The sequence below is a fragment of the Apium graveolens genome, chromosome 1 (assembly GCF_009905375.1).
Source record: "Apium graveolens cultivar Ventura chromosome 1, ASM990537v1, whole genome shotgun sequence".
Taxonomy (NCBI): domain Eukaryota; kingdom Viridiplantae; phylum Streptophyta; class Magnoliopsida; order Apiales; family Apiaceae; genus Apium; species Apium graveolens.
The window spans coordinates 118953174-118966401 of NC_133647.1; the positions used below are offsets into that span (position 1 = coordinate 118953174).

Genomic DNA, 13228 nt, shown 5'->3' on the forward strand with positions numbered 1-13228 from the left:
GGAAATATCATAAACAATAACAACAAGAAGCAATGATTATGGAATGAATCATAAACTTTACTCAAAACCGAACTCTTGATACTAAAACTTATTTTGTTGTCATATCAAATTAGATATCAATACGAATTTTGATGCTCACAACATTCTATACTAAAGTCAACACCAATCATCTATACTAATACCACCTTTGATATTTAACAACACACTAAGTATCCACAAAATCAGAAACTGAATCAAAACCACAATTCACTTTAATCCAAAACAGAATCAGTACTTTTAATCCAAAACAGAATCAGTTGATACTATGATTCTCAAAACAATAAAGAAATTTATATATCAATTTAGATTGGAACCAATAACATTTCATGCTGTTCCCGATGATCAGTCGCGAAACAACACCGGTATCCCGCAGCCATACCGTAAATATAGGTACTACCCGTATCCCGAAGACATACGGTACCTATAGAGCGCTAGAAAAAAAGCATAACTAGCCTTGAAAGTTATTACAGCTGGACCGATATCTCGATCACCTACGCTGTAACCAGTAACCAGTAACCAGTAACCATTCCAATCTTAAAACCTTTTTATTGAAAAAGGAGCCGAATCCTTCAACATCCTAAATAATTTTTATTCCCCCAATTCTTGGGTAGGAATATTCGCAACCAAATCACTTTTCTCAAAATCCAAAACATTTATAAATCCGATAACTGGATAAGTAAAATCACTTGACTATTCTGAACATAGAATAGCGGATGAGTATTTGCATAAACATAATTATTTAATTCAGCGATATGTAAAACATTTATCTATTACGAACTGAATAGGGAAATCAATACTTGCATAATAAGCTTTAAAATAAATATCACTTGAACAATAAGTGATGATAGGGATACTTGCATAATATGATTCGAAATAAACATCACTTGAACGATAAGTGAAGTCAGGAGTACTTGCCTTTGGGATTTAGTAGTTAGTCACACTCGCCAAGACGCATCTATTCTGACATTCTGTCTCCAAACATCTCCGTCTTGCTTTTCAATATTTTACTGATATGCTGCTCCTGCGATTGCTAGAAGCCAGATACCCAATATTCCATCTCATTCCTTATCCAACACCTTGTCCTGATCAACTCGAACGATCCGCATCTATAATTAAAAGATCACACTTTAATCATTTAAACGATAATCACTCGACAAACTGCACGTCAAAATCCTATCGTCTACCCATACGATAGCCCACACATAAATATAACAGACAAACACAGGACTCTTGACCCACATATGCACATAATTCACATAGCATGTAAACACATAATCCACGTATCACATAAGCACATAACTCATGTATCACATAATTCATATCACAAAAGACTCGGTTCATCAGAAGGGTTGACTCGGTACGTTTAAAACTGAAATCGGGTCAAAATATGATTTATCGATCAAAAATTGACTCAGAATGACTGGTAAAACAAGCGAACTTTCGAAACAAAAGGATTTGGGTCTCGAAAGTATTTTTATTGAAAGCAGAATATTTTTCTGAGTCTATACGCGTTCGTTTCGTATTAAACGGACGAACGGTCTATTTATTATGAATAAAATAAGAATAAATCAATTAATAATAATATTAATTTATTTTTAAATACCTAAATATAAATTTTAAAAGCTCAAAATAATTTTTAAATCATTATCAAGGAAAAATCAGAATTAAAAATTACTTATCCATAATTTTTTTTTGGAATTAAAACAAATTATTAAAAATTATATAAATAAACTGATTAATTATCAAAATAATTAATCAATTTAAATAAATAATAAATAAATAAAATTTTGGGTTTTGAAAAATAATAAAAGAAAACAATTTTGGAATTTAAAATAATTTAGTTAATTAAAATAATTAACTAAATTGATTTTGGGAAATAAAAGAATGAATTTTGAAATTTAAAAAAAAATGAATTTCTGAATAAATTTTAAAACAGAAATTGTATAAACAGGTTTTCAGGGTTTTGGAACTAAGCAGACAGATCGAAGGGCAGGGTTAGGGTTTGAGCAGCCGGAGTTCATGAAGAACTCGGCCGGAAACTGGGGAGCAATCCCAGAAACCGGCGAGTTTCTTCAACTCCCGGCGAGTCTCCTACCACCCCGTCCAGCCCCATTTTAACGCCAATCTGTTCCCTACCAACTCAAAAACATAACATAAATCATGATACAATCAGATTATTCCCAGAATCCAAATCCCGGCCAAGAATCGGACAAAACCCCGGCCAAAAACCGGCAAAAACACGAACATACTCAAATTCATACCAAAATACATGCCTGAGGTATCAAATTGAAGCTGTAATTGCATAGAAACCAATAACAATCATCTTAAGTACAGATAACCGCTAACAAGAACACAATTTCAATTCCAAAAATAGGCAAAATTCGACCTTGTTCAAATCGTAATCAAAACACTACAAATGATATACTAAAACGAAGCTTGGACTTCGTATAATCTACTACAAACAATCAAGTTATTAAACAATCACCAAGAAGACCAGAAAATCATAAAATATGATAACTCAAAGTCGATGAACTCGACCTTAGCTATAAAGCTATAGAACAACCATGAAATTAATATAAATCGAATCCTCAGATCATGATGAAGCTATACTTAACATCAAAATAGATCAAAAACCCTCACAAATCATGAATCGATTTCGAGTTCATATTGATTGAAAATAAAAATTACAAAATATGCAACCTTAGGTGAAAATATTGGTGTCAAAAGACCGGGCTCTTCGAGAGCTTCGATTTGATATAAAGATTTCCAAAAACAGCCACCTGTAGCTCTCTGAATCATTCGAAGAAGATGATGAATGAATTAACTACCCCCAAACTTGTTCTTGATTATTCTTTTTATTTTCTGAACTTTTAATGAATTTAAAGAATAAAATAAAAATAATACAGCTATTTATATTTACAGAAAAATTAATACCCTAAAATAAATTAAGGGTGTTTTGATCCCCTAATTAAAATAATAGGCCCAAAAATAATAATTTTGGGGAATAATTTTAAAAGTAATAAAATACAAAATTTATATCAAAATTCCCCAAAAAATGTGAATAATTTAAAAATGCAAGAATACGGGGTATTTAAAATACGAATGACTTTATAAAAATAAAAACACGAATTTTGTGAGCTTTAATGTCTCGGTGGGGTCCCGTTCCGTTTATTTTTGAAAAACAAAAACGAGACTTAAATTAACAGAAAAACCCGAACACGTATAAAATACATTCAGATGCACATAATCGAGATAAAACGAATACCTCGATAAGGACGCAAATAAATATGCGTCCAAATTACGGATCGATTCATTTAAAACACATGACTAATATCCCATTGGATCATATCGAATCCAAAAATAGATTACTTAGCCGCTAAGTAAATATAAAATGATATAATTTAATATCAGATTTGGATAATTATCAAAACCGGGCTTCTTATAAAACACTTTATACGAAGATAATGCAATAATATCTCGTCTTTCGAGAATACGGGTTTTGTTGTTTTACGAAATGATTATCGTATCGAAAATTTTGCGTCGGGACGCGCACGGGCCAAACCGTTATCCAGATCGAAAAAGTTAAAACACGGAAAATGTCCGGAATTACCAGATTAGGTTAAGAAAGAGTTTTCGGAAGAGTTTTGGGTTGTAAAAATGCAAAAATAGTTGAAGTTGGAAGATTCCCGGCTTTATAAAACAGTTTTATAATTACTCAGAAAATAATTATTAAATCTATAAATCCTTATAAAATCATATATCAATCCAAAAATTACCAGAAAATATCACAATTATCTATATTTTATTTTGAGCACATAAAAATTAAAATACTCAAATAATATTACATATAAACACCTAAACACCAATTCCAATTATCAGATAATTCACCAAAATTCACATAAAATCACATAAATAATTCCAAATAATTATAATAATAATATCTGAAAATATGGGATATTACAACTGACATATGGCTATTGGATCAGTATCCTCTCCTAACACCTATAAAGGAAATTGGTCCATTAGAGAACCTTGAACAATCGAATCTGACCTTAAAATGGCTGAACCTTAACCTTAAATGCATTTAATCTTTTGAGAGAAGTGATTTCAAAAGATTTTAATGAAATAAGAAACCACCACTGTAAAAAGAAGTTTGATTTTTTCTCTTAAAACTGTTCGAGTGCATGAGTCTTTTTATGCATAAAGAGATAAATGATTTGATAAGACAAAGACTGATGACCTAGCAGTATTAATAATAGAAAGAAAGATTTATCTTTTAATATGAATGAGTTTTGTTAAAAGCATTGATCACTTAGGGTAAAGTCTAAATGATTCTCATTTATGTCAAAAGCTCCATAAACTATGTTAATAAAATAATAATCAACAACACTGTATATTGATAAATAATCTTAATAAGAATGACTATGTTGTTGATTTCAAATTATAGTGAATCTTTCAGATATAGCAACTCATATAAATCCACTAGAACGTAAAATCTCAAAATTATCTACAACAAATTATTAACAATATATCATTGATTGATACTTGTCAAGTACTTTAGATACTAATAATTATGTTGCACCCTACTTTAATATTATTTAAATCATGAAACTGATTTGACATGGGATTGTCGAATATCATAATTCAAATATATTAGAGTAAGATATCAATGAATTAAATAGCAATTATCTATCAACTAGATATTAGCATTCAATATCATATTCTATACAATTGTTAACTCCTAACAACTGTAATATCTCAGACAATATTGGTTTGATAAATAAAGCAACATTAACCAACATTGTCTTGTTTGCAAATTTAGAAAATCATTCTAAGTTCCATATACTTTGATCCATTGATTAATGCATCTATTATCAAAGTGTTTAGGAATTTGCAAATAAGTATAAAAATTATTCTAACTTGTCAACATATGGTTACTTCTAATAAAGCAATCAGACATTTTAACCATAGTTGCACTTAAGAAAAATTTCCACACTTTCTATATTAGTATAAGTGGCTGAAGATAAGCATTGATTACTTAGAGGAGTTCTAAGTAATGCCACAAATACTAATACTTCACAATTAGTTCATAGTTGAACTCTTAACTAAATATCATTAACTGATATAGGTCAAAAATTAGCATACAATTAATCATGCTACAATCATATTCTGATTTTAGTAAATTCTTGAGATGTAAACATTGTTAAATTCACTAATTCCAATATCTCATAGTTAACTTATAACACATGAGTTACAATCAATATACTAGATATCAATTGATGATTGATTTAGTTATAACCAGTCATGCTGCTTATTTATTTTAAGTTAGTTTGAATTAGGAGCAAATAAAAGCATTGAATTGCTTCAAATTCCATAATCCAAACAACCTAAAATAAATATTAAATAAATACTAAATATCTATGAGTTAGATACTAGCACTTAAATATTTATAATTATCCTTGAATAATCACCAATAGAATATATGACTTATATACATGGCAATCACTCTCTGGATAATTAGTAATTTTAGAAATACTTTTTAAGCATATAAAATATTGAGAGTTTTATACACATGACTTAGAAAATACTTCAATTTTCAATATTAATGATTTTAGAAATAAACATTGATTACTAAGAACAAAAATTCTAAATAATATCACTAATACTAAAAGTACCACAATTATTCGTACATGATACAAATAACTATGCTACATATTATTTTAATATAATTTAAATTATGAAACTGATATAGAATAGAATTGTCTATAGTCATACTTTAAATCAATTAAAACAGTATTCAAACTTAATGCTATAATAATTAACTACCACAAATGTATATGACATTGTAATCATGATAACCAACATAGTAGCACTAAGTACGAGGTACTGGATTACTGATAAATTCACAAGTTCTTTAAATATTAAAGATTTAATACTTGTGAACTTATATGAAGAATTCCTTACAAATGGGATTTCCAACTAATATGAAATGAATGATATCACATACTTACAAATCAGTCTTGAAAAATTAACTTTATCAAGTGATTTAATAAATAAATCTGTGAATAACTCTTTGACTAAAGTGACATGCTCTCTAAAGTGATGATACCTGGTGTGAAGGTGCCTTGTCATAGAGTGTTCCACAGAGTTGTTGGATTTGAAGTTGTTTCTCATCATAACAGGAAATCAATCTTCTTCCATGAAGTTGACAACTTCCTGAGATGCTTCTCCTGTCACTTAGGTTGACAGCTTCAGAAATGCTTCTCCTGTCTTTCTTACAACCTGCATAATCTGTATAGCCAAACATGCTCAGCATAATATCTTTATGGTACTTTACTCCAAAAGTTGATAGTCCCTTAAGATATCTAATAATCTTGTTAATAGTTATAAGATTGGATTCTCTAGGATCTGCTTGAAACCTTGCACTTTGGCATCTTGAGAACATTACATATTGTCTATTAGCATTTGAGTAAAAGAATGAGCTTGTCATACATTTATAGCTTGTCATTGTTACCTGAGTTGCACTGATCAAGCTTAAGTGGTTCCTATTGGTAAGTAGTTTTGACATATTCAGAATCTTTCAAATTTTGCATCTTCAAAAGATCCTTAACTTACTTGTATTGTCATCATTCTTTTGGTTTACTTGAGCTTATAAAAGAAATATTCTTTTGACATGCTTGTAGTAATTCAAAATAGAATTTCAACCTTTCCAACACGCTCCTCCATACCTACTGTGCAATTACTTAGCAAATAATCTTGCACAAGTTTTTGTTAGTAGACCAACATATAACATTAACATTATATCATAACACCTATAAATTATTATATTTGTGCCTAGTGATTAGAGAGTTATTAATATGACGACTCTAGTAGTTCATATTAAACTGTAACTTCAGTTAGAGTGCCATACCATGTCATTGACGATTGCTTGAGTAGTATACTAGTTCATACCAACCTGAAGTGAGCTTGTGAAGAAGAGATTTACATGGTCCAATAGATCTGCAACCGCAAAGTCCATGAACTATTGTGCATTGACTTCCTCTTTTGACTCACCAACCAGGAGTGTACTTGTACATATTTACCAGAGTCCAATTCCAGGTAGAATGTGCATCAGGTGCCTGATATGTCGTAATATCCTCAAGTCTCATCACTGGTGCTTTCTGTCAGATACTGCTTCCAAATAATAACCTCGAATCCAGTTTGGCTTTGTCCCTCGTAACAATACCATTGTCATCTAGTTTCACATCTGGTTATCCTTGTACCAATTACAAAGTTGTCATTTGGTTTGGATACCAGCTTCCCTTCAATCTGCTTGCTGACTAATTAAGTTCATCTTGCTTTACAATCACTCAATCAATATGGATCTATCAGAGCTTCTGTAACTTTCTTAGTTTCTTCTTTAGATAGATAACTAGAGAAATAATCATTCACACTCAGTAGCCCTGCTAATCATTACTCCACCATCTGGATCACTTAAGAACTAGACTTTGGGAATAATATTAATATCAAACCCTTTATCTCAGCAGATATGTTCTTGTAGTGTCCTCTTGATTTATAATGTGGTGTTGAGTCTGATTACTTGATCCTTCTATTGCTCCCCCTAAGCTGTTACTGGGATTTCCTGAAAATCCTTACCCTTGCTGAATGGCGTCATTGCAATAATGAGTTGTGTTATACACTGCGATTTTACTGCTTGGATATGAATCATCAATACCATTAATTTCTCCTGTAACAGCTTGGAGCATGGAGTTGTTGAACTGTGTACTTAGACTTTCAATGATCTTCTATTGATCAACCATAAATGCCCTGTAGGTTGTAGACTCCACTGAGTAGCCATGAAGAATATCCTCACAAGTCTTAGCTGCAAATGCTAAGATCTTCAAACAACTGAAAATAGTTCATTGTTTGCTTCTGTAGAACATTCTCTCCAAACACTTTCAGGTTATCCAGTGTTTGCTTCTGTTGGCCATTAACTCATTAGTGGTCTTTATGTATACATCCTGATCAAGGTTTGATTTTACTTGTTCTAAACTGTATTGACTGTTTCAGCCCTTTGGTATTTTAAAAAGCCTTGATTAGCTTGACATTGTCCTTGTTGCTTTAATCAAGTTCGGGTTCTTCCTTTGTACCACTCCATTATGACACGGAGCTTCCAGTGCTGAATTTGTCTCAAAATGTTCTTGATGTTATAGATATTAGTCAGAACTGTGATAAGTGGATTTTATATCCACTTGAAACGCTTTATTACAAGCTTAAATTGGTGTTTTTGACTCAAGTTGTTGGTATTTTGATGTGTTTTTGTGTTATTGCATTTCAGGTATCAGTTAAATGAAGAAATGAGCTTTTAAAGGAAATATGATAAAAAGTGATCAGAATTGGAAGCCTAGGCAACTGTCAAGTTGTAGAGAATCTTGTTAGCTTTGTATGGATAGTTGAATCACCTAATTCTGATGAGTAGAACTCAAGTTATGGACAAAATAAGAGTCATCAGAATTTTCCAGAAAGGCTGCAGGCGTCCGCCTGCTGGTGCCAGGCGCTCGCCTGCTGGTGCCAGGCGCCCGCCTGCTGGTGCGCGGCTGATTTCGCTGAAAAAGCCTTTTTAAGTGGAATTTGACGATTTTAAGGGTCTAGGTCCAATATGAGCTTATATATACTTAAAAAAAGGGTTTTCATTATCCGGGAAGATTGGGATACCAAGGAGAAGACCTAGAAGCACAAAACAACTCTGAAAAAGAAATTCTTGTTTTTAACTTGTGATTCTTTGAATTAGTTATAACTTTGGATGCTCGTTTTCGTTCTTGGTGAACCTAGATCTTGTTTATTCGTACTTTAATTATTATTCAGTTTATTAAGACCTTGTTTATACCATGCTTTCATTGGAACCCATGGTGATGATGAGTTCGATTATAAACTAATCGTTGTCATGGGATTCTAGCGGATTTACTTATGGATTTCAATAGTTAATTGTTTCGATATCTTGGTGTGTGGTGATTGATTGATATCCTAGTATTGGTTGTGCTTATTCATCTTATGTGCGTAGCTAACATATAAGATAGCGTGTTAATCTCTATTGAAGCGACAGTGAATATAGAGGTTTAGAACTTGCCATGCTAGCATAGGTTCATGTATTTGTTATGCATGATTCGTAGGTAATTTTAACCATCTTACTTGCCCTATGTAATCATGATAGATAACTTGCGCATTAAACCATTATGTTTTCAGTTCTTATAGACATATAAGGACTAAGCATAATTGGTGTCTATTCAACTTCTATCTCTTTTGTGGATGCTTGGTAGTAGGGTATTCGTACAACGAAAGTTGGCGTTTACTAGTTTCGTGTTATCTGATTAGTGTCATCACCATTACATGCTAAGGTTAATAACAATAAGGCTATTGAATGAAGTATTTAATGAAGTTAGAATCCCATGTTTGTCATATATAGTAATTCAACCTCAATTCTCTTAGTTATTGTTATTTAGTATAATCTCTTAGTTTAATAAAAACCCAATTTGTTATTTGTCTTAGCATTGAGCGATAACCATACATTGTTGCATAGGTGCATAAATTGAACTTAACCTAAACCAGCCTCTGTGGGAACGAATCTGATTTATATCTTATACTACTTGTGAACGTGTATACTTGCATGAATTTTAGCGCGTGTTTTCGCCCTAATAAGTTTTTGGCGCCACTGCCGGGGACTCGGTGTTAATTTTTAGTTTATGTGCTTGTCATCAGTGGTCGTTAAAGTTCACTGACTCGGACTCTTTTACTCTCATGATTTATTTGTTTATGTTTCAGGTACTCTGTACAATGGGAGATCCAGCAGTAAGAACGAAAGCCTTGATGGATTTTTCTCAACCCAAGATCAATGACATTCAATCTAGCATTGTCCGGCCAGCTATCACAGCTAATACCTTTGAGATCAAGCCTGACACAATTCAATGGGTGCAGAATTCAATCCAGTTTGGGGGTTCTCCAACTGAAGATCCCAATATGCACATTAGGGATTTCATTGAGATCTGCGACACCTTCAAGTTCAACGGTGTTTCTGAAGATGCTGTGAAGTTGAGACTGTTTCCATTCTCTTTGAGGGACAAGGCTAAGAGCTGGTTACACTCTCTACCAGCTAGTTCGATTACTACTTGGGAAGATCTTGCTCAGAAGTTTCTTACTAAATTCTTCCCTATGGCAAAAACAGCTGCACTCAGGAATGCTATTACTCAATTTGCGCAGCAAATGGGAGAATCGCTATGTGAAGCTTGGGAGCGCTACAAGGAGATACTTAGGAAGTGTCCTCATCATGGAATGCCTGATTGGATGATCATCAATTGTTTTTACAATGGGTTGGAAGCTCAGTCCAGACCCATGCTCGATGCAACATCAGGAGGAGCATTATGGGCAAAGAGCTATGAGGAAGCTTATGATCTAATTGAACTGATGGCTGCTAATGAATATCAGTATCCAACCCAGAGATGTCCACAGGGCAAGGTAGTAGGAGTTTTTGAGGTGGATACAACTATGGATATCACTGCTCAACTAAGAGAATTGTCTATGAAAATCGATTCTCTGGCTAACTTGGGTGTTAATCAGATAAGCAGTGTTTATGAGCTATGTGCAGGTTCGCATGCGATGGAGCAATACGCTATATCTAGTGAATCAGCTCAGTTTGTGAGCAACTTTCAGAGATCGCAGCAACCAGTTCCAGACACTTATCATCCTGACGACTGGAATCATCCTAACTTCAGATGGAGCAACAATTAGAATGTGATGCAACAGCCGTTCCAGCAGTTTGGAAATAAGCTATTCAACCCTCCTGGTTTTCAGCAACAATTTGCACAAAGACAATAACTCCAACTTCAACAACAAACTTTTGGTGCATATCTATCTTCAAATGAAAAATCTGAATTGGAGGAGTTGCGGCTTATGTGCAAAAACCAGGCTTTTATATGCCAAAGCCAGGCTGTTTCTATCAAGACTCTGGAGAACCAAATAGGGCAAATTGCTAATGCCTTATTGAATCGACCACCAGGAACGCTTCCTAGTGATACAGAAACAAATCCAGGTAAGAGGGAAGTTGAAGAACAGGTGAACGCCATCACCTTAAGGTCTGGAAAGGTCGTAAGCCCCCAAATTCAGCAAGATGAAGAGCCTGAAAAATCTCAAGTTTCAGAAAATGCAGTTATGGTTGAAGAAGAAGTGCAGAAGGAAGCAGAGGTGGAACCAAGGAAGACTACTGTGGAACACACTCCTCCTGAGGGTAATACAGGGGAGAAACAGATCTATCCTCCACCTTCTTTTCCTAAGAGGCTGCAGAAGAAAAAGCTGTATAAGCAGTTTGAGAAGTCTCCGGAGGTGTTCAAGAAACTTCATATCAACATACCTTTCGCTGAAGCTCTTAAACAGATGCCCAGCTATGCGAGGTTTATGAAAGGTATTCTCTCTCGGAAAGTGAAGCTCGATGACTTAGAGACCATTGCTCTAACGGAGGAATGCAGTGATGTACTGCAACAGAAGTTGCCTCCGAAGCATAAAGATCCTGGAAGCTTCACTATTTCTTGCAGTATCGGAAACTTGTCGTTCGACAAATGTTTATGTGATTTGGGAGCTAACATCAATCTGATGCCCTTGTCTATCTTCAAGAAGCTTGATCTGCCTGATCCGAAACCAACATACATGCCATTGCAACTAGCTAATCGTTCCATCGCTTATCCACGAGGTATAGTGGAGGATGTCTTGGTCAAGGTGGATAAACTCATCTTCCCTGCTGACTTTGTAATTCTTGATTTCGAGGAAGATAAGAAGATTCCCATTATCTTTGGAAGACCATTCTTGGCTACAGGCCGAACTATGATTGATGTACAAAAAGGAGAGCTTACGATGAAGGTTCACCATCAAAAGGTCACTTTTAATATGTTCAAGGCAATAAAGTTACCCACGGCTAAAAAGGAGTGCTTTAAAGTAGAGTGGGTAGACTCTATCGGGAATTCGGAACTTGAGCAATTGCCAGTGTCAGAGACCTTAGAGAGATCCTTAATGGGGAAATCAGTTATTGATGACAAGCAAGGAGTATAACAACTGCAGGTTTTGAATGCACCTCCGTGAAAGAGGAAGTTGGATATGCCATTCGATTCTCTTGGGTTAGCAGAGCTGAAAATTTCTCAGGAACGTCTCGAGCCATCAACTGAAGATGCTCCCACACTTGAGCTCAACCCACTACCAGATCACATGAGTTTTGTATTCTTAGGTGCACCCCCTGACAAGGGGTTGGGATATACTTTTGACGATGTAGAGGGTGACCGGCCATTTTTTGTCGTGCTTACAGATGGTCCCTCTCGTGCACCATAGGCAGTTGATAGGACTGGTGTTGGTGATGCACAGTATAGAAGATTGACTAGGCGTATGGAGGCCATGCATGTCATCCACCGATATTTTGCTGAAGATTTGACACACTTTTGGTACAGTTGTTTTAGACACTGGTGGCGTGGTTGATTGGCCACATGATCCTCCACCTGACGAGGATGACTCTCCCGCTAATTAGGTATGCCTGAAATCCTTATTATTACCTTCAATGAGGACATTGAAAATTTTAAGTTTGGGGGTGATAATGTAAGGATTAGTAGTGTGTGTGTCCATATAGATTCATATTGCATGTTTAGTTGTAGTTCATTCATATTTTTGCATGATTGTTCATTTAAGACATATTTGTTTATTTTTATGTGATTTTATATAGTTGCATTTGCATGCATATTTAGCATGATCCCTTAAGATGAACTATGATATTTGATAAGTTGATGTTGATTTGAGTGTGGTGATGACGAATAGATGGATGTTTAAGTCCTAATGAATTGATTTGCATGCTAGAAACAAATATTTTCACAAATTCTTATAGGGTGGCTTTTGATCTAGATCATGATCATACTTGTTTGTTGTTGAGATTTAATCACTTGGTTATATTTAGAATTTGTGATATTCTCGTAATGACGTAAAACACTGATTTTTTTATCTGGAGAAAAACTTGTATTTTATTGCTAGTTGTTGTAAGGCTAGGCGTCAAATGGCTAGTAGCCGGCTCATATTTTTATGAGTAGTCTAGGGTTGAATGACATGGAGCGAAACACACTCATTCAGAAATTATTGAAAAAAAAGAAAAAAGAAAAAAGAAAAAAAAAGTATGTGTTTATGTATAATT

At 34.0% G+C, this 13228-nt stretch overlaps 1 non-coding gene across 1 annotated transcript; it reads right to left on the reverse strand.

Moving 5' to 3' along the window:
- Window positions 1-10239: 10239 nt before the first annotated feature.
- LOC141681705 (small nucleolar RNA R71) lies at window positions 10240-10346 on the reverse strand. The gene has a single exon (XR_012559137.1). It is a non-coding gene; the product is annotated as a small nucleolar RNA R71 (small nucleolar RNA).
- Window positions 10347-13228: the final 2882 nt, after the last annotated feature.